Source organism: Triturus cristatus, chromosome 3_1, assembly GCF_964204655.1.
Source record: "Triturus cristatus chromosome 3_1, aTriCri1.1, whole genome shotgun sequence".
Lineage (NCBI taxonomy): Eukaryota > Metazoa > Chordata > Amphibia > Caudata > Salamandridae > Triturus > Triturus cristatus.
Window position 1 is genome coordinate 643,789,587 of NC_140583.1, and position 23,126 is coordinate 643,812,712.

General features: G+C 46.7%; 1 protein-coding gene across 2 annotated transcripts in view; it reads right to left on the bottom strand.

Moving 5' to 3' along the window:
• ITGA11 (integrin subunit alpha 11) overlaps positions 1–23,126 on the bottom strand; it is a 508,108-nt gene that overhangs the window by 114,628 nt on the left and 370,354 nt on the right. The gene's annotated exons all lie outside the window — the stretch shown is intronic.

The window sequence follows — 23,126 nt, forward strand, 5'->3', positions numbered from 1 at the left end:
CTGTGGCAGTCTAAAAATTGCAATTTGACCTGTCAAAATAAACCCTTTTGGCATCTCCAGGTGCCCACTTCAGAAGACACCTGGCCCTTAAGAAGATCAGAGGAGGACTCAGCCTGCTGTTTGGCCCCTAAATAGAATCCCACAGTACTGGACTTGCTTTCTCTCATGCCCAGGACAAAGAAGTGGACTCTAAGGGATATTGGGCCTGTTATAAATACAGGGACACAAACCCAACAAGTCAATAGAGGCATTTTTCTACAATTATCCAGCTGACAAGTGGCAACTGGATCTGGACTAGACCCTCTACTGGCCTCTGTCTGACAACCTTTGAGTCTCTTAGTGCCTCCCCTTAGGTCTTGGGGGGGCTTAAGAAGTGTACTCCTGTGATGGGTTGGAATTTAAAGGACTAAAGGCAGAAGGTAAATGCTTTCACCAGGACCAACCTGGTAGGTGTTTCAAACTTGTGTTCCATCGTAGTCAGAGTAAAACTGCGCCCATGTTGAGGTCTTCTGCGACCCTTGACTACCATTGGCAATGTATGCTTCTTTTTAAAAAAATGATAATTCTGGTCCCACTTATTGGGGTTTTGTCTTTTTTATGTAATTCTGGTTATTAAATGTTAATCTGTGATTCTAATTCAGTTTGGGATTTTTATTGTTTTGTAATCTGACTGCAGTGCTGTTTTGCTACTGCATAAATACCTTACACATTGCCTTAAGTTAAGTCTGTCTGCTTTGTGCTACAGCTTCCAAGGGGTTGAGCTCAGGTTAATATACTGACTTTGAGGGTTCACCCTGACAAGGGTTGTGATTTTTTGGTGAGGTTGGTTCTCACTCATGCCAAATAATATTCCACTTTCTCACAATTACAGCTATCCTAGCTCAATACCAAGGACACCCAGGTGAAACACAGATACATTGACACATTCAATTGCATCTCAATGTCATACAGAACCAATCACACACAAATCCAACTACAAACTAAATTTCATCCAGAATGAATAGCACAATTGGAATCAGAATCAATGACATCCAGCATTAAACAAATACAGTTAAACCCAAGGACCTGCATAACCAATGGCACACAAAATTAATGACAACATTGATAACAGGGATGATTATCCAACGAATGACACGTAAAGACAAAAAATAACAATAAATAGCATACAAAATGAATGACGCACTCGATCACTGAGAGTCAAGGGTGTACATAGCTAGTGACAATCAAACACATAAATCTACTCACAAGCAAAAAGAATGAAATTAAAGATGCCTGAAACTAAATAGTGCAAATGGCATCAAAATACACCAAATCAAACTGCGATAGCTCGTCAGAAAGTCAGTGAATTGCCTGAAACATTTACTTGTGCAAAGCTGTCCTCTAGAAAACAAGCATCGCTAAAGCCAACAGGTTCTGCCTCTCAAACACTGACCTATTGACTTGGTCAATGTTTGTTTGCCTTAGGTAAAGTAAATTAGGAAAAATAATAACATTCCAAGATGGTTGCTGGTGTGTAAGCATATAAGGCCATTTTGAAATGCTTTTTTAGGTCTCGCCTACGCAAAGCGCATACGCTGCAAAGGAGGACCTGCTCTTTTTGGAAGCACACACTCGTGCTTGTGGCGGCATCCAGCTTGTGGGAACGCGCTGGGGTGCGTCACAAGCACAAGTGCAGTGCTTCAAAAAAGAGCAGACTGTGCGCGCACGTTCCACTCCCGGGCTCGCGCATGCACGCACCACTCCCTGTGGTTTTACTGTTTGTCCTCTTTGATCGCACCGCTAATACTTACTGCCTAGTCACTGTCTTCCACTCTTATAGCAGTTACAACGCTCATTGTGCTTCCCTGGACAGCTCTCAGGTCGCCTTACTCATTCTCCCTGTGTTTCTGTGTTAGCAGTAAGTGCTCAGCATCTGTTTTTCCTGTCTGACATCTTTGAGAGCAGTTTTTATGGTCCCAGACTTTTCCTTGTCTTTGCTCTCTTAGCAGTTATGCACCTTGTGTTTAAAAAAACTCTATTCCTAGTAGACTTTGCTGTCATCATGTTTCCTATGTTTGGCCTCCCTTCGCAGGTAATGCACTGACTGCGATTTTTTGTAAGCACTTGTCTTCTCCGTACACACCCTTTTCTGTGATCACAATATTATCTTTGTAATCTCGCTCTGTGCTCCTGCACACTCTCACTCTGTGCTCCTGCAGTCTCTTGCTCTGTGCTCCTGCAGTCTCTCTCTTTCTCTGTCTGTGTTGCTGTACTCTCTTTCGCTCTGTGCTCCTGCAGTCTCTCGCGCTGTGTTCCTGCAGTCTCTCGCTCTGTGTTCCGGCAGTCTCTTGTTCTGTGCTCCTTCACTCTCTCTCTGTGCACCTTCACTCTCTCTCTCTGCGCTCCTTCACTCTCTCTCTCTGCGCTCCTTATCCCTCTCTCTCTCTCTCTCTGCGCTCCTTCTCTCTCTCTCTCTCTCACACTCTGCTCTCCTGCACTCTGCGCTCCTGCACTCTCTCTCGCTTTGCGCTCCTGCAGTCTCGTCGACATCTGCCTGGACTCCCTTTCACTGGTACATTTGTGATTGTCGCCCTGTAGCAGAGAAATAGGTTACTATTTAGGGTCCACCTTTATGAAAATGTTTTGGATCTCGTGTTTTTATTATTCTTTGAGGATCTCCTATGTAAAAAAGGTATTTGAATTCAGCCTATGTCCTTTGGAATAGGTTGCCCTTCGGGGATTTCGGGGACCATGTGGTTTTCAGTCCAAACCTAACATCAGAGGAGGTATTTCCCTTTGAGGCCCACACAAACTCACTGCACGCAGCAGTACCACAGTCTTACTCCCGGGAAACATTACTCCTTTAGAACTGCTTTGTACTTGGGGAAAGTTGTTGTTCTCCACGAGCACCTGGGATCTCACCCTTTGGGTACACCTAGCTGCCATAACACATTGTGGTACAACAAACAAATGATGGACGGAATGCTGACAATGCAGGTGAATGTATGACATTGTTCTGCATTCTGTCCATCAATTGTTGTTTTTGCATTTGTCACCCCGAGTGGGAAGGGTATGCTCAGACGTGAGTCCCGTGCTCTCCATGCCACTGGAATCAAGCTATCCTGGCTGACGAGGGCTGAAAGCCCGAAACCGGTCCTAGGATGCTTGTTTCCAGTCCAGGGAGGACCTGGCTTGGCAGTTCGGGCTGGACTGTTCCCATGGGGCACAGGGTCAAGACTGATTTGCATATGGCTGGGTTCAAACTGGAATGGCATGGTGAGCAAAAAAACGATGGATTTAGGCCCAGATCTCTGTACTGGGGTGAATGTATGACATTGTTCTGCATTCTGTCCATCAATTGTTGTTTTTGCATTTGTCACCCCGAGTGGGAAGGGTATGCTCAGACGTGAGTCCCGTGCTCTCCATGCCACTGGAATCAAGCTATCCTGGCTGACGAGGGCTGAAAGCCCGAAACCGGTCCTAGGATGCTTGTTTCCAGTCCAGGAAGGACCTGGCTTGGCAGTTCGGGCTGGACTGTTCCCATGGGGCACAGGGTCAAGACTGATTTGCATATGGCTGGGTTCAAACTGGAATGGCATGGTGAGCAAAAAAACGATGGATTAAGGCCCAGATCTCTGTACTGGGGTGAATGTATGACATTGTTCTGCATTCTGTCCATCAATTGTTGTTTTTGCATTTGTCACCCCGAGTGGGAAGGGTATGCTCAGACGTGAGTCCCGTGCTCTCCATGCCACTGGAATCAAGCTATCCAGGCTGACGAGGGCTGAAAGCCCGAAACCGGTCCTAGGATGCTTGTTTCCAGTCCAGGGAGGACCTGGCTTGGCAGTTCGGGCTGGACTGCTCCCATGGGGCACAGGGTCAAGACTGATTTGCATATGGCTGGGTTCAAACTGGAATGGCATGGTGAGCAAAAAAACTATGGATTTAGGCCCAGATCTCTGTACTGGGGTGAATGTATGACATTGTTCTGCATTCTGTCCATCAATTGTTGTTTTTGCATTTGTCACCCCGAGTGGGAAGGGTATGCTCAGACGTGAGTCCCGTGCTCTCCATGCCACTGGAATCAAGCTATCCTAGCTGACGAGGGCTGAAAGCCCGAAACCGGTCCTAGGATGCTTGTTTCCAGTCCAGGGAGGACCTGGCTTGGCAGTTCGGGCTGGACTGCTCCCATGGGGCACAGGGTCAAGACTGATTTGCATATGGCTGGGTTCAAACTGGAATGGCATGGTTAGCAAAAAAACGATGGATTTAGGCCCAGATCTCTGTACTGGGGTGAATGTATGACATTGTTCTGCATTCTGTCCATCAATTGTTGTTTTTGCATAACACATTGTGGGTCACAGCCTGTCTCCTGTGAATAGATTATTTCAGCAAGACCACCTGCATTCAGTGAATGTAGTTGATCTTTGTTCAGGGTGTTTGCTGTGCTCCACAGGAGCCACAATATCCAAATTTGTGGTGGGGCCCCAGTTCATATGAGCAGTTACATGAGAAGATGAAATGATAAGCGTGCCCCGCCCAATGTCTTTACACGTAAACATGATGGCGCATGGAAAAGCCTTTGCGATGAAAGAACTCGCCCTAAATCAAGATCCATAAATAAACAATGTATTTATTCATTTTGTGTTGTGCCAGACAACCAGTGCTCCAGGACTCCACAAACAGGGACCAAGTCCTAAGCATTTGCAATGCAATAGGTCTCGCATTTACGAGAGTTTGAGCTATTGGCATTGTAAATGACAATTCCTTTTATTTATGTGCTGATTTTTAAAACATAAATAAAAGGCATTGTCATTTACAATGCCAAAAGCTTAAAATCTCGCAAATGCGAGACCAATTGCATTGCAAATGCTTGTTTTGTTTAATTTCTTTAGCCATGCTGCTCGGACAGAATGGGGAACCAGAAGCAGCCCCGGCAAACATTCAACCAACCTCACTCCCTGCGTCCCCTTGGACCGTCTCTTTAGTTCCATCCACCCATCCACTCTCTCCTTCTCTCTCATCCGTCTGTGATTGCCGTCTCTCTACCTTCCCACTCCTTCCCTCTCTGCCTCCACTTGCCTACTACAATTAACTTCAGGGAGCTGGGGAAAGTGATGGCAGTACCAGGAAAAGCCCCAGCGTTCAAAACTGCCCCCTAGGGCTCCAGGCCCCCCCCAACCCCCTCCCCAGGAATGCCCGGTGGAATAAAAGGTTTGTCTGGCCCGGCATGCTGTACAGAATGGCTAAAAAACAGTGGCAAACCCAATCGGTCCCAAAGGTGAGACCTATTGCCTTTGCCAATGCTAGTTTGAATCCCCTTTGTTTTCTCTAATTTGGCAGCACAGCTAAGGTCGTTCTTGGGGCGTGGGTCGGCCCTTTTCCAGGCAGTGAATAACATCCTGGCTCCTGGGGCTGACCTCACTTCCGAAGAAAAAAAAACAAAAACGCCTTCCAAATCCCCAGAGGTTTGATGCAATTGTGCAAAGCCACCCCGGTCCCTTCTTCTGTCCCGTGTGGGTGGGGCGGTTGGAGTGGGACCTGAAAGATCTTGGACCCTCCCCAACCCGCACTTGCCACCCAACCCACCACATGTATGCTGGCGCCTCTCTGCCAGAGGCGTAGTTATCACTAGCGCAGCAGGTGCAGTGACACCGGGGTGTGATCGGCCCGCAGCATCAGTGTGACTGATTTATAATACTCAGGCATTGGGGTGTGGGGTTGGGATCCTCCTGCCGACCACCAGGTCCCCCGGCACCGCCTCTGCTCGCTGCCTTGGACAGCCCGTCCCGGTGACGTGTCACTGGCCCTACGCTCGCAGAAGAGCGAGTCCCCACCTAGCACATGTCGAGGATCAGTCATGCATCAAGCGCCGGCTCCCCGAGGCCGCAAACAGCCCGACCAGGAGGCTGCACTGATGGCTCTGGCACCCGGCACTCATTCCTTGGGAGGTGGTTGCTTCCAAAAAGGTTTTGTGCAGCAGAAACACACATTACTTGACAGCCCGAAGAGGGGGGGGGGGAGTAGGGGGAGGGGCAGAGGCAGGGGAAGGAGAGATGGACAGGAGCAGGGGTGAAGGGGAAAGCCGGGAGTGGACGAGGAGGACGCAGGGAGTAGGGACAGATACTACTTAACCCCTCACAGAGCGCCCTGAAACCACAACAGCGAGGAGACAGAGGGAAGAGGGGACACGGGGAGGAGGGGGCGGTAGAATGAGCTGGAAGAGGAGGAAGAAAGAGACTGCACGGGCGCCATCTGTCACTATAGACAAAGGCATCGTATCCATGCAGTTCCCATTCAGAGATTTCTGGCCTCTCAGCTGACACTTCTCATCATAACTAATCATTATAATTTGTCTCTGTAGCTCACACATCTCATTGAGGCGGTTCAGCTTTATCAAACCTCAGGCTCTGCAGCAATCAGGGGTCACCGCTCCCTGCTGCTGTCAGTGTTCATTACTCCCTGCAGCTGTCTGTGTTCACTACTCCCTGCAGCAATCAGAGGTCACCACTCCCTGCTGCTGTCAGTGTTCACACTCCCTGCAGCTGTCAGTGGTCACTGCTCCCTGCAGCAATCAGGGGTCACCGCCCTTCTGCTATGCCAGACATCCTTAACAAAATTAACTGTAGGAGGTCTTTGGTTACAGTCCTACCAGAGGTGATAACGAGAGACAGGCATCAGCAGAACCGCAGACACTCTCAGCAGAGGTTATAAAAAATCGAGCGCACTTTTTTGGTGCAAAAGTGATTCACTTTGCTGATTTACAAAAAAGCAGCTATTTGAAAAGAAGCGCCTGTTTCAATTACACGCCACCCTTCGCCTCTTCTCGCCTATGTTATGAGTACTTACAGCTTTCCATGGAGACTGCATCGCACGTGCACTGTGCAGTCAACCTCTTTGGGTGAAGGTGGTTCCCTGTGACCTCCCCACAACCAACCACTTATTAGAGTACCGAAGGAACAGACATATACAAGGGACACAGTGGGGTTGTGGAGCCAAGAATTCACTGGAACCGAGAAGACTAAAAATGTCAACGTGACGTTTCAACACATTCCAGTGAGGAAGGGAACGGACTGTTTGTTTTTCCGAAGATTTCACCGATTCCTAGAAATGGTTTTGCGTGACTGATGGATACTGAGGGAGCACAGACATAGTAATGAACACACACTCAGACACAGGAAAAGAGACACACAGGAGACACTCATAGAGACAAATAGATACACACAAACTTTAGAAGACAAGCACTTGCCAGGAAGAAAAAGGTTTCTTATCTTTATGGGGTCATGTGTTTGGCCCCATAAAGATAAGAAAGCTTTCACGGCAGAAGGAAGGCAGACGAGCCCGTCCAAATGGGACGGCTCAGAAGGCCGAGCAAAGACGTCACCGACACCTCTTTTCCAATGGCTGGCCACCATTTAGCATAAACGGTGACGCCGGCCAAAGGAAAAGAGGGGCGGGGCTTAATGTCCCTTACAGAAAGTCCCTCAAAACATTAAATCTCGCCGGGCGAGACTTCGCATGCGTGCAGCCTACGCCAGGCGAGATCTAAAAATATATGAGGGAAACATTAGAATTGGCAATGTATTGTGATCATGGTTTGTTTTATTGATAACGTAAAGAGGCTTCCTATTTGACCACTAGAAAAAACAAGCATTGAAAATGCAATAGGTCTCGCCTTTGATCAACTTAAAGCCATTTGCTTTTCTATACAATACCATTAGCACAGCAAATGGCTTTAACTTAATCAAAGGCGAGACCTATTGCATTTTCAATGCTTGTTATGTTCTTGTTCCTGTGGTGCACACGCCACACTGGCGCGCACTGTGCCCGTGTTTTGTGAGAGAAAAGCTTGTTTGCAGAAGATTTCTAAACACCTTTTTTTATACAAAGCAAATGTAGCGCCGACGCCAAGCAGGCGCTTTACATTAAAACATGGCGGTTAACTGCCCCCATTCGATTACATTTATCAGCGCACAGAACGTACAAAGGGAAACACAATGAACTAACACAGGGAGAGATTAAACAATTACAAGGACTGGTAAAGCCAAAAGGCCTAGATACGTCAAAAGTAAAATCATGCCGATGTAAAGCAGTAAAGTTGAGGACATTAATATAAGGCCCGATAGGGACCCGTTTCAATGTCCGTTTTCAATTAGTACTGGGTCTGAGACCCAGCCCACTTAAAGTTTTGCATGTTCCTGAATGCATGCATGTGAGGCAGCGTGGGGACAGGTGACCTAGAGAACCTGTATTATCCTGCCCCATTCATTTTTTTCTGGTCAGCCTTACGTTTTTTAACCACTGAAATAGAGGATATGTAGGTCCACCTGAGGTGCTCCACATTATGACAGGTGTTAAATGAGAGCTTACACTCTACTTACACGGCGCAGACCAAGTGTTTAGATTAGTGGGATTGAGATTTTTGTAGGGTATAGCACGAAGCATAAAGAAAAAGAGAGAGACAATGTGGCTTCAGGTACAACACCTAGTGTACAGTGCCACAGGACGACAGTGAGTCAAATGCATACATCCAAGTTCTGCACCGTAGCGCAGATCCCGCTGATTGAGAATCTAAAACTTTGAAGCCTAATCTGAATCACCTCAGAACTCATAAAATTCAAAGACCGTCTAAAATCTAAGCGCAGAGGCTTGCTGCATGTACCTCACGCGTGGAGTACCATTTTAAGCACTTTGTGTAAGCCTCATGTCTTCAACAACAATTACTCATTAAGTCAAAGGCTCACATTGGAACTTTATTATTGGCCATTTTAAAACGTAAAGCTGGCTGTAAAAGAGCCCGAAGCTCTATAACCCTAATTTTGTCGATAAACTATTAACACGTTGCCCAAGGACACAAAGTATCGCTCCTAAAAGACTTCAAACCACTAAAATGTGACTGACACTAAGACGTGCACTAAACCAAGAAGACTTCATATTGAGCGAGATCGGGCGAGGGTGTATTCTAGTGGTCACACTATGTAGTAAACACGGGTGGCTAAACTATGGGACTAAGGCACGGGTCCCATTTAAAATGCATATTGTTTGAACAGAAAAAGGCTAATTTAAAAAATAATATATTTTCAAGAATAATTGCCGTCACAAATTATGCCAGAGTTCGAAAGCAGAGAGGCATTTCGGTTAACAATGGCGGTAAACTCGTACTAACGCTGAGGGCAACCAGCTCACGCGAGTCCGAGGATCCGGAGCTTTGGGCAGGCCTCGCGTAGGCCGCGTTTCTCAGGTGACGTCAGTGCAGCGTTGACAAAATAGTGACCGTGTGGAGGTAACGGGGCTGTCAAAAATAATTTCCATTTACGGGTGGGGGGGAATGAGCCCGCTGGTCTACCGACAATTGTATGTTATCTACAACTGTAAATATCGAGTAACAAAAATGTTAATGCCCAACTGCCACACGTCTAAGGAGAAGAAAATTAAATCCTACGTACGACGGTTCCTTTAAAATCACCACAACCGTTGTGGGTTTTCTTGATTTGGGTAAATTTGTGAGACTGGGGTGTTTAGTACTACTAAATTCAGTACTGCCACCAATCACCAAAGCAAAATAGTTAAATTCAAAAATATTTGTAAAAACGCTCCTTTTGTGAGATTTAAGCATAAAAACGAGTCTTGCTAACCAACTTCACACGGAACAGCACTGCGAGGTTGTTTAATATGGTGACAGATTTTATGCAAGGCGGATGTACCATCCGCATGATTGCCCCGGCCCACAAAAACACACACATGCACGTTATTTTTTGAGGGAGAAGTGCCGGGAACACGTTGTGTTCTATTTTGTTAGCCTGTGGAGGGCTAAGAAAACAAGCAGGGGAAAGAAAGAAACAGCCACACCGGTGCAAATACTTACTCAATAGGGTGCTCCGGGTCATAGTAGTCCCCCACATTCATCGGCCGCAGGGAGGACGAGGAGCTGCTGCTTCCGGGAGCCTGGACACATCCAGCATGGGAGAGCGGTAGAGGGAGGGGTGAAAGCAGAGCAGCTAAACACAGGAGACGAGCCACTTAACAACCTCACGCACTTGATGGGGTCACTGTTAACGGCTGCGCATACAGTGCCACCACTAAGTGCTGAACGCAGGGGGCTGGACAAGTTTTACTTACACCTGAACAGAAGTGACTGAAGCGACTATTTACACCTCCACAGCGGAAGAAGCTCTCCGTTAACAGTTGCATACGGGAAAGGGTACCAATCTCACCAGCTACTCAAACACACAGGGTCTGCTATCAAAACGGCAGCACAGTGTCACTAGTTGACTAAGTTGCAACTATGATCATTGATTAAAGCAGATAAACACACATGGAGCTTGTAAAATGAGAGTTGAGATATTCTATTTGCCAATATGGTTTACAACGCCACCATAGCTCTCCCCGCCCGCCCCAGGATCACCTCTTCTTGTCTGCCCTCCACAACTTCAAATACCAGCGAAACAAGCTGTCACCATTGCGGAAAAGCTTTCTCCTTAATGGGGAAAACAAGCGCTCGCCATAACGTTTTCGTCGCCTTTTTCTGCCGTCCCACTTGGAGGGCCTCGCCTGCTAAAAGGTTTCTTGTCTTTATGGGGCCATGTAATTGGCACCATAAAGAAGATTAGAAACCTTTTACGCCAGCAGGAAGTCAGGCAGCCAGTCCAACTGGGACGGCTCTAAAAGAGAAAAGTGTACGTCACTGGAAGCTCTTTTCCAATGGCTAGCTACCGTTTAGCATAAAAGGTGACTCCAGCCAATGGAAAAGAGGGGCGGGGCTTAAACCCTGCTAGTGAAAGCTACCCAAAAACATAAAATCTCGTCAGCGAGACTGCGCATGTCTGCGCAGCCTATGCTAGCCAAGACCTAATAAACTATCGCTTCTGTGCCTGACAGTGTTCACCCTCTGCCTCCCACGAGCATGCCCTTCCCTTTCTCTTCTCTGCTGACTCACCCCCTCAGCCCTCATTCTGACTCCCATCCCCACACCCGCTTGAGGGCGTATCTCACACCTCTCCTCCTGGCCTTTCTGCGACTGTCATGATCCACCTCCCGGTCTGTTCCTCCATCCCCTGTCTGCCATGCTTTCTCTCACTCTAGCTTTGCATGGCTCCCTCCCTGCGTGTGCTTCTTCCTTCATGCCTAGCGCCCAGTAAAGCACTTGAGAAAAAAAGTTTTATAGAGCAAAACGGAACGAATTCTACACCTTGTGTCTAACACTAAAGAAAAGCCGCTTGCTGAGGTATTCATTCGGTGAATGGAAATATTTAACTTACAACTATTAACAAGCATTGGCATAGCCAATAGGTCTCGCCTTTGGGACCTTATAAGTGTTTAGCCACGCAACAGTTGATGTTGTTGCACCAAGGATATTGTGCTGTATAACTAAATACTTATAAGGTCCCAAAGGCGAGACCTATTCGCTATGCCAATGCTTGTTTTAGTTTATGATAAAAACCATTCCAAGGCGGCCACGAGGGCATAAGGATGCATAGGCAGCCATTTTTCGAATGGTTTTTATCTTAAAGAAAAAGTATTACAAAGTGACTGTCTATGTGTGGACATGCGTGTGTATGAATACTGATGCCCTGGCGTCCATTAAGAATATTTGCTTTACTTTAATTTACCGTTCCAAAATAGCTGGTGGCAATTTTGAAACGGCAAATAAAAAATTCTAGTGTCTGTGAAGATGTTACACAAACTAAAAGAAACAAGTGACCAAGTTGCAGTGTGCAGTTGCAATGTCCTCACAAAAAGAATGAACAAAATGGAGAAATAGCACAAGGAACAGGGCGGCCAGGCAGCAGTGTGGAAATGCCATGCTTTTGCAAAAAGAAGTTAAAATACATGATTAATAAAAAATGAAGCTGGGAGAGGGGAGAAATCAAGAAAAACAAGGCTCCCAACAAATTACAGCTTCTGTGACTCCCAAATGCACACAAAACCGACATCATCAACACCTAATGACAAGTAGAACTATTCACTCATAGTAATGCACTGCATCAGTTCTGACTGTGAAAAGTGCACAAAACCAGTGGAGCCCAAACACAATAATCTCCAGACAGCACCAAGGACACCTTATATTCTGTACTTATACAGAGCTACAAGTTGTTAATGATGACGCTTCGAATGCAGAGATCAAAGTTTGGAAGATCACGAAAATACCAAACAAGCGTAGAGAATGCATCAGTATATATAGCACCATGGGGAGGCATTTGTATGAGAAGGAGATAAGGTGAAAAAAGTGAGCAAAGGAAAGGGAGGAAGAGAAAGTGACAAAAAATGGTGGTAGGAGACTAAGGAGACCTTTGCGCATTTAAAGTGAAATGTGCATTAATATCAGTTGCTCTACATTTGAATTTACACATGTTTACTGATGAACAAGTTACTTACCTTCCGTAACTCCTTTTTTCATAGAGGCTCTATCTAACCGCAGATTCCTCACCTTAGAATATTCGCTGGGCATCAGACTGGATCTGGAAACTCTTGAGCAGTACCTCTGCGCACCGGTAGGTGGTGTCAATCGGCTCCATATTGGTGTCGTCCACTTCGGTAGTGACGTGCACAGTACCTAAATAGGCGGCACCCCAGAGTGCCGACATCACTTACGTTTGTGACTATTACCGCACCAAAAATGCAGGGCAACATTACACTGAGTCTTTGACCAGTGAGCAGTATCTAACAGTATGTTAGGGTGAAGAGCCCATTTCGCAGAACGGGGAGGATGGGAGGATCGATGTGGAATCTAAATTTAGATAGAGTCTCTACCAGAAAAAGCTTTACCAAAGTTAAGTAACTATGTTATACTGATATGGACTTCTAACCACAGATTCTTTGCCTTAGAATAGATAACCGAGCAATACCTCCCTGGAGTTGGGTCTGCACACAGTTCAAAGAAGAAAGGGGCACATGCATCAAGGTAGGATTTTGCAAGTCCTTAATTGCTAATATTAAGGAATTGCAATTAAGGACTCGCAAAAGCCTATGCATGTAGGAATCACTATAAAAATAGCGATTCCTAAGCAATCCTTAATTGCGACTCGCAATTTGCGAGTCGCAATTCAGGAATGAATGGGTGATTGCATGCGCAATTTGCGAGTACCAATAGGTACTCGCAAATTGCGCATGCAATTTTAAGGGTGCAAGGGTGTCAAAAGGACACCCTGTTGCACCTCTGAAATTGTGATGTGCACCCATGTTGCGCACACACGTGCCCCAAGGGCAGGTGTGTGCGCAACATGAAAGTTCGAAAAATGCACTTTAGTTAATTTTTCAAAGTTTTTGCAAATTACCGACCAGTTTAATTGCTCGGTAATTTGCGGCCCCAAATAGCGAAACCGCTATTTTAAAGTGGGTCTTGGATTGCATTTAAGGAATCGCAAATTGCAATTCCTTAAATGCGATCGCAATTTAAGAAATCGCAATAAATTGCGAATTCATAAATTGCGAGTGCCTTAAACCTTGATGCATCGCAAAAGCCCTTTTTGCGGGCGCAAACGGACGATTTTTGCAAATCACACCGTTTGCGCTCGCAAAAAAGGTTGATGCATGTGCCTGAAAGTCCTGAAGGACCGAACAAGCAAACTGCCCGTCCTGATGGACCTGACTGTCTATGCAGTAGTGCTTTGTGAGCATGTGCAGGGACGCCCACGTAGCAGCTTGACAGAAGTCTAGGACAGGTACCCTGCATGCTAAGGCAATAGTAGCGGCCTTGGTGGAATGGGCCCACAAGACCCCAGGAGTCTACTTTTTAGCCAATGCATAGCAGATCTTGATGCAGAGTAGAATCCATTGAGAGATGGTCTGTTCCTGCACCGCTTTGCCCTTTTTCGCTTCAGTGAACCCAATTAAGAGTGGATGGTCCACCCAATGTTCTTTTGTTCGATTGATGTAGAGAAAGAGCTCTCTTTGGGTCCAAGCAGTGGAATATCTCCTCTTCCTTAGAAGGATGTGGTGGGGTGGAAAATGGGGGCAGCGTGATTGTCTGGCCAACATAAAAAGTGATGACCACCTTTGGCAGAAAAGAGGTACATGTCTGTAGAACCAGTTTGTCTAGGTAAAATCTGGTGTTCAGGGGATTAACGGAAAGGGCTTGAAACTAGCTGACCCTTCTGGCCGATGTAATGGTCACTAAGAGGGCCGTCTTGACAATTAGGAGACTAAGTGGAAACCTATGCAAGGGCTCAAATGGGTAAAGCCATGAGGAGTGTTAGGACCAAATTAAGGTCCCATTGGAGCATGATAAAAAAGGTAGGAGGGAACAAATGTTGCATGCCCTTAAGAAAATGTGACTTAAACAGTGAGGGCTGATCCAGCAACCACAAAAAATGCCGGGATGGCTGAAAGGTAACCTTTAACATGAAGGGAGGAGCACTAGGCCTCAAATATATCCCAATGGCAAGCTTATATGATCTTTGTTGAAGGGCATCTTCCTGCCAAGATGGCATCACAGATCTCGGGAGGCAGATCAAATGCATTCAACTGTCACCGCTCAATCTCCATGCATGAAGGTGGAGCGTGCGTAGGTTTGGGTGTAGAACCCTGCCCTGCTGCTGCAACAGGTCCTCCCAAAGAGGCAGCCTGGTCGGAGGACAGCTGCTCATGCTCAGGAGTTTGGGTTGCCAGACTCTGCTTGCCCAGTCTGCATCCACTAGGATGACTTGGGCACAGTCGATCCTGAACTCGGGGCAAGTGTGGTATCGGTCGGTTCCACTCTAAACAGAATGCATAGCTGAGTGGGAGCTGCTTTGGAAACTCCAATGCGCAGAAGATCTGAAATTGCCTGTTCTCGAAGGTGGCAAATAGATTCAGCCAATTGTCTCACTGTTCTCAGAAGAGACCTTGTGCCACCTACGGATGTCCGTATGATCCGCAAGGCATCTGTGGCTGAGTCCATCTGCCCTGGAGTTTAGAGATCCCATCCCATTGTGCTCCGACCTTGAAGCTGTACTGTCGCTCCAGCCAGGGACGTAGGCACTCCTGGCACATAGTCCACAACAGCACTCTACCAAGTTTGTTGTAATACCACATTGCTGTTGTCTTCGAACACCTGAACCAGCCTTCCTTCGATGTATGGGAGGAAGGTTTTCAATGCCAAGCAAATCGCCCTCAGCTCCAGAAGACTGATGTGGAGCTGGTACTCCGCCGGAGGCCAGAGTTCTCTGATCTCCATTTCTCCCAGGTGGCCGCCGAATCCCAGAAGTGATGCGTCAGTCACCACTGACATCTCCAGGTGGCGAAGGGAGAGGGCTTTGCCACTTGTCTAATCGTAGTTCATTATACAACACTCCAGATATTTTGTTGTCTCCTTCGAGTTCTGGACCAGGTCGGAGAGATTCCGCTGATGCTGCACCTATTTGGACTTCAGGTCCCAATGCAGAGCCCGCATGCGCTATCGGGCGTGCCTCACCAGCAATATGCAGGAGGCCGGAGACCATCAGCCCCAGCAACCTCAGAATCTCATTGAAATCCAGGCCAGAGGTTGAAACATCGGGATCATAGCCCAAATTACATGGATTCTCAACTCCGGAGGTTAGTTGCGGCACTACACTGTGTCCAAAATAGCTCAGATGAAAAGGAGCATCTGAGAAGGAGTAACATGTGACTTTGGCATGTTGTTAGTTAACCCCAGCGAATGCAGGCGGTTCACCATAGCTTGGAGGTGGGTGATAACTGCCTGGTGCAAGCCCACTTGCAACAGCCACTCATCGACGTTGGGGAAGACTGGAACACCTGACCTCCCAAAGTGAGCTGCAACCATCATCATCACTTTTGTGAACATCCAGGGGGTATTGGTGAGGACGAAGAAATTTGCTTGTGGCCTACCATGAAGCACAAATGATGCCTGTGAGCTTTTAGGTTGGGGGTGTAAAGATAAGCGTCCTGCAAGTCCAAACCTACCATCCAGTCTCCAGCATCCAGGGCAGACATAACCTGAGCCAAAGTGAGCATCTTATTTTATATTTCACTTTCTTCAGAAAAGGGTTAATGGGCGCGTATCTAGAATGGGGCAGAGGCCTGTGTCATTTTTTGGCCCCAGAAAGAAGCGGAAGTAGCAGTCATGTCCTACTTCGGGCACTGGTACCTTCTCGATGGCTCGTTTGATCAAATGAGCTTTCACTTCCTGATAGAGCAAGAAGGTATGGTCCTCCATTAGCTGTTGTGAAGGTGGTGGCAAAAGTGGAGGGTTTTCCACGAAGGAGAGAGTTTAACCCCTATGGGCGATTTGAAGCACTCACTTGCCTGATCTTATCGATCACCATTGGAGCAGATGGTGCTTGGTTCTGCTGTGTTGTGTGGAGGCCATGCTAAATGGGCTTAGAGGCTGCAGCAGCAGAAGCGGTGGGGGATTGGATAACATGCTGGCTTTCGTTCCCATGTCCCCCGTGGGAGCTGCGTACATGGCCACAAAAAGGCTGGAAGGCCTGGTGACCTTGGGCATATGGCTGGTACTGCAGGCGCAACAGGGATTCTTTACCATGGCTACAAAAGGGGTGAAAGGAAAAGTGCAGCTGGTGCAATTCCAGGGAAGAACCCAAAGATCTGGTGGTAGCCTGAATTGAGAAGTCAGGTGATTGGAGCCAGGCGTGGCAGAGTAGTGCCACCTTGGAGGCGATAGCACTACCGAGTGAATCAGTGGTGTCCTACCCAGACCAGATGGAGAACTTTGCTGCGTCCTTGCCATTCAATAATAGCCTGGTTCAGTAAGGCTCGGGCCTATTCCCAGACCATGGGCAGCACTTGTTTGATCGAGTTTCACAAGGTATGGGAGTTTCGGCCCAAGAGGCATGTGGAGTTCACTGGCTGCACTACTAAGTTGGTGGAAGAGAAGACTCTCTCTCTGAAGGTGTCCATCCTCTTGGATTCCCTATCTAGAGGAGCAGTGCAGAACGCGCTGGTACGAAGTTTGGTGGTCGAGGCCTGCACCACCATGCACTTGAGTGTTTGGGGCTGTGTGAGGAAATCTGGGTCCCCAGGAGTGGGCCAGTGGCGACGGGCAATTATACCCGATTCCAAAACTGGATTATTTGTGTAGTCTTTGTGCTCCAGCGCTGTTACTGAGAAAAAGGACTGTAAATATCAGTAGAACCAATGATTTTTGAGATTTGGTGTTAATTTTGCATTGTGGGATTTGTAGTTGAGAGTGCAAGTTTACATTTTAGTCATGAATTGTAATACTGTGCATGAATTCAGTACGTAGTGATGGCGGCGGGGACTTTTAAGGTGGTGACCTGCCTTTATCGGCGGATTACCTGTGATGTGCGTCAACCCCTGACTGCACTGCGACTCAAGTGGGAGGCGGATCTGGGGGAACCCATTGCGGAAAAAGCCTGGGACGAAATCATGGAGCGTCCATGGAAATGTTCCCGAAATGCACGGTTACAACTTATCCAGTTCTATGTCTTTCATAGGGCATACCTCACGCCTAGTAAAATAGCTGAATATTTTGGGGGGTCGGCTGCTTGCCCCCATTGTGACCAGGACGGGGCGAATTTCCTCCACATGTTCTGGGACTGCCCGCGGGTGGGAGACTTTTGGCGGGAGGTGACGACTGCACTGCGGGCTGTGACTGAGAGGGAACTGGAGACGATACCAGGGGTCTGCTTGCTGCATTGGTTCCCGCGCACTGCTAAGACTAAGGTAACCAGCCGGTTCATTGACCTGGGGCTGGTCCTGGCCAAACAGGAGCTTACTTCTCATTGGAAGGCGAGGCAAGGGCCTAATCTCTTGCGCTGGAATAGGGAGATGGTGAAGTGGGCGGGGAGCGAGGGGAACTATAGACTGGGCATGGCGCGGAGGAATGGAAGTGAGAAATCACAAGTAATGGCCCGGGCATGGATGGCACTCCTGGAACTATTCAAACAGCCGGATGAGGGCGGCGAGGGGGAGTCTGGGGAGGGGGATAGGGTAGGAGACCCTTGAGACTCTCTCCATGATCATGGGAATGCAGGGCGAGGGGAGGACTCTGGACCCGGGATAAGCAGCTTCCCCCTGGCCTCTTGTTATACTCGCTGTGCCCTGTGGGAGGGGAATCCGTCAGGCGGCGCGGGAGGCTTCAGGGTTCACTTGGCTACATTAGATACTGGCGACATGCTTGGGGGGGGGTGGCTGGGGTGGGGGGTGTTGTTGGGGGAGATTTGCCAGGGGGAGGGGTGGGGGGCCTTTTGTTTGAACTGCATTATGATAATGGACCACTCTTGTGGACGGACTGCATTATTGAACAGACGCCTTATGTGAAGAGAGATATGCTGTTGTGCTTGGAATGGCGGGCTGGTCGCTTTCCTACATCCTGGTTCATCTGGGTAGCCCGGTAGCGGGCAGAAGGTTCGATTGTGTTACTCTGTGAAGTTCAATAAAAGTCTGTTTAAAAAAAATGAATTCAGTAAGCCTGATTCCCTGAGACATGTAATGTGTGAGTGAAAGCCACAGCCGAGACCTACACAATATGAGACAATAAATTAATGGGATAGGGTAACCATAGAGAAAGAAGACTGTAAGACAGTTCAAGAATTCAATGAGCCATTGGTTAGAAACAAAGTGGGGTATTCAGAAAAATCAGTGGCAGCTGCCTCATAACGAGGGTGGTGGGGCAGGGATCGATGACATTTAAAAAATAAAACGTACCTTCTCCGCCACGGCGCGTTTCCCGTCGCCGCACGTCTCTCCTCCATCCTGGAAGGAAGGTCTGCTGGAAGCACTGAAAGCACCCAGGCGTCTGTATTCTCCCAGCCAATCACGATGCTGCAGGAACAGCGTTGTGATTAGTCTGAGCGTCCTTTTTGGACGCTCAGGCAGTGCCTGGGAGCCTGGGCATGTTCTCCACGGGGTTATGCAACACAGCCCAACGAGAACATGCCAAGTGCTGATGACGGATTGGCCGGCCCTCTATGGCCGGCCAATCCTTCTTGTGCACTTAGAGGAGTGCAAACCCCTCCTCCTCTGTTCTGGCGTCACGGCCCAGCACCGCCCAACTTCCGCATAGAGAAGAAAATGATAATAACCTCTTGTTATTATCATTTTATTTTTATTTTTTGCACTGCTGAAATAGCAGTTGGGTGACGCTACTCTGCCTTAGCGGAGGAGCCGCCACTGAGGAAAAGGACTGGAGAGAGGATATTATGCAAAGCGTGAATGTCTTTCCTGCAATAATTAAGGAATCAGATGAAAAGAAAATTGATGACAGAAAAGAAAAGAGGAATTCGATTTATATGAGGATAGTTTTCCAGATGACTTGCTAAATTCTAGACCTTCTCCTTAAGACGGTGCATAAGTACAATGACCAAGAGCACCTGATAGAGATGCGAGTGAACCAGGAATGAGTATACAAGAAATAATGGTACTGTTGGTGAAGCAGCAATTAATACATCATCTAAAAACAAAGAAATTAAAATTACTAACTTGAAGATTGTATCTGGTGAAATGGTACCGGGAACAATTGACACAAAACCAGATAGAGTGCCACCTAATAATGTTCCAGCTGATCTGGTCATGGAAAAACATAGAATACTGACAAAGCATTATAAAACATAGGTGCCAGAGTAACAGGTAAGCAGGGCAAATATATTGAGAGCAACACAACAGCCAAAGGACTGGGTGCAAGCTTATTATGAGAGACTCATGCAGATCTATAGCACATGCAGTGTGGTCAATCAAATTGCTACTGGCTTTTATTTTAGGGTTGCGTCCTTAGCTTAGCTTGCATATTCAGCAGAGTGTATTGATGAAATAGTAAATTATGACAATGGTTTGACATGAAGCAGAAGCAGAAAAAGGTCAAAGAGAAGTTGATGATTGTGCAGAGATAGCAGATTTAGAGAAACAATATGAATCAGAAGATGAATTCAGATATGGATTTCATGCCGGCTGTAGGTTCTGGTGTGAATTTAAACTCGGATTTTGGGGCGCTAGTGATGCAAGGAGTTGGAACAAGAGGTGTTATGATGCAAGAGCAAGCTCAAGGTAGGGGCAGAAGGTTTGTGAATAATTATGGAGCAAATGTCACTTAGATGAAGAAGAAATCTGCTTGTTCGTCAGTGTCTCATCACCTCCGGTAACTTCATTGACTCCCAGTCATCAAAAGGATTTAATTTAAGGTACTACTTTTTGCTTTCAGAGCCTTTACTCACAAAGGTCCACTCTATCTTAGATCCAGATTGAAGCCCTACTTGCAAATTAAATCCTTACGATCGAATAAGGTGAAATTGATCCAAGTTACGCACATTTATAAAGCAAGAAGAGGGGGGAGTTCCTTCTCTTATCTGGCTCCCAAACTTTGGAATGCACCACCTCTTGGTTTGCGTTCCTTCCCCTCTGAACTCTGTTTCAGACAGAGTCTCAAGACTTGGATTTTTGACTCCAGTCTGATAGGGTAATCGGCCCCTGTCTGTTTTTAAACTTACACCTCATTGAACTTTCTGCTGTCGCCAGGACGTCTCCCCAGATGTAGGTCTGCGCTCTAGAAATGCCGTGAATTTTATCGAATTTAATTGCTTGTTGCATATGCGGGAAATTTGCCCACTTGAATTGCGAGCATAGGCAGAACCGAGATTGAATCTAGAATGATTTTCGCTTTCAAATGCAGCAGCATGCACATCAGATGCAGACACTGTTTGCTTCCCCAGCCCAACAGACTCCTATAAAGAATGTGCAGAATCAGGGGCAGTTCCATTCAAATATGCCCATAGCTCCAGTGGTGCTGCAAATCATGAGAAATAAAATGCAATACAATTCAGGGTAGCAACAGAATCCATTGATTCTGAGTCATGATTTCCCCCAGTTTTCACCTGATGTGACAACTTTGCAATGACGTTGCCTGAGAAGGGAGGAGGATTACTTGCTTGACGCAGTCCTAAAGGTAGAGCAGAGTAGCCTATATGTAGACGGTGAGGTGAATGGCCATTCGGTATCAGTACTGGTGCTACCCGCTCCACAGTTCATTCCATGGAGGTTCCAAACCTACTCCTCTCAGGAAGAGAATCCAAAGTTGTAGAAATAAGCAATTAACCTATAATTAACCAGGTTTCAGCAAATGCTCCAGTTAAAATAGGAACCAAACAGAACAATCAGCTATTCACATTGTGTGATTCAAGTCCTTTCTATATACTTGGCAGGGGGTTGCTTTGCAAGTTGAATTACGTGGTTTCTTGTGCACCAGATGGTGTTGGATTGAAACTCATGAAGAAGATTCAGAGTTTAAAATGAAATCACCGGAGTCAAGAGTTCAACTGTTCCCAGTTCCAACAAAAGATGATCTGCCTCTTGATTTAAGACACACAGTGAAATAAGAGGAATGGGATTTTTCAGAAAACAAAATGGAATTGATCAAATAAAAGTGCAGAACCAGTTAGTAATGCACATTAAAAAACACAAGAACTTAGGAAAATCTTTAGTCAGATTCTAAAGAAGGAGTTGGAGGGTTTGCAGCTGCCCTGTAATTTAGTGCTGGTGCAATGTAGCAACAATCTACTAGCAACAGCTAAGACAAAAGAGGATTGCAAGCTCGATACAACTGCTCTCCTTAACCATCTTGCTGACAATGGTCCTAAGGTTTCACTTAAAAAAGTGCAGTACTGTAAGAAAAAAGTGAATTGTCGTGATCATTGACCCCTCTTTCTCTTCAACTCTTGCCCATTATATTCACTCCTTTTTTTCAAAACCCCTTGTACACAAAGGGGCTTATTTACAAGCCCCTTGCGCCGCCGGTGCGCCACCTTTTCTCATATTAAAAGTGACGCACCAGCGGCACAAGGGGCTTGTAAATAAGCCCCTAAGTGTCTTATTGTACACTATCCACTATTTTACCTGGTAATACTGCTCTCGGTAAGTACCAATTTCTCTGAGTGCAATATTTACAAGATGCAATGTTATTAGCCTCCAACCCAATATTGCAGACCATTCTTAGAGCCATAAAGGATGTCTCTTCTCTCACTAATGCAGAACTCCTCTAAATGGAAATCCTTTACATCCTTGTCTCTACAGCTTCTACCTCTTGCTCTTCTCCCACCTACTTCTCATAGGCACCTGGCACATGCTCCCAGATCCTGAAACTTATGTGTACTGTTAAACTCCATCATGGGCCTACAATCCTTAAACAAATTCACGCCTGGGCTGGAAAATTCCAGCTGCTAAATATAAGACAGTGTTTTTAATCAAGACTCCCACTCCCTGTTCAGCACTTAACCACAAATGTTCTTATGTACTCATTGATGTTGTGTACAACACTTCTATTAGATGAGGTACACATTTCAACACTGCGCTGGGAGATGCTGGGGAAGGCGCTAAAAAAATACAAAAAGATAAATAAAAGCTGTCCAGGGAGGGACGAGATAAACAACGATCTTGGGGTGTGGCAGCGAGCAACACAGAGAGCACAGGGGGCCGGTATGTTTATCTTTCGGAAAGCGAGATTGCTCATGCCACGGATGGAGGCGGTGTTTAGGCCTAACCTAAGTATGAGTAAGACCTCCGCTCTGTTTTCATGAGTGGGACCATGTGTGCTGGGTTCACCTGGCACCGTGCCGAACATGTTGAACTTTGCTGTGTCACAAGTGTAGCGCTCCTGATCTGAAGGCAGGCCTCACTCTACACCTAAATCAATACATTGCTAGAATGTCTTCTATTCTTCAATGTTAATTTACTGTGTTTTTATTCCTTGACAAGTAGAGTTTCTCCAACCCATGGACACTAATCGCAGACAGACTTCCACTAGTTTAGAATCATTTAATTAATTAATCTTTCGACTCACTCACTGAATATTGTTAGCGGAGAGGGAGATTGGTCCTAAAGAATGCAAAGACTCCTCTCATGTGAGGGTATGAATTAAGGCAGAAACATGTTGACCTCTCCTGCCTCGTCGTTTTAACCCCCAATCTTTTTTTTCAGAATCTACCCATTCAGGAAAAAATAAAGCTAGTAGTTCACTAAGAGGTAGTTTTAGCAGATTGCTTTCTCCTTCTGCAGGCACCTGGCCAGCTACATGCTGACACCACTCCTCACAGTGGATCCTCTGCTATCTTCACACCTCACGATCTCCCTCCCACGTGGGTCACAGCCGATACTGCTACCCTAGCACAGTCTCGGGCGAGGAGAGCCTTATGGCAAAGCATGTCTGGGTGAGGGCTTTGGTCCATAGAACAGATACGATCCACACTTTACAAAGGTTTTTG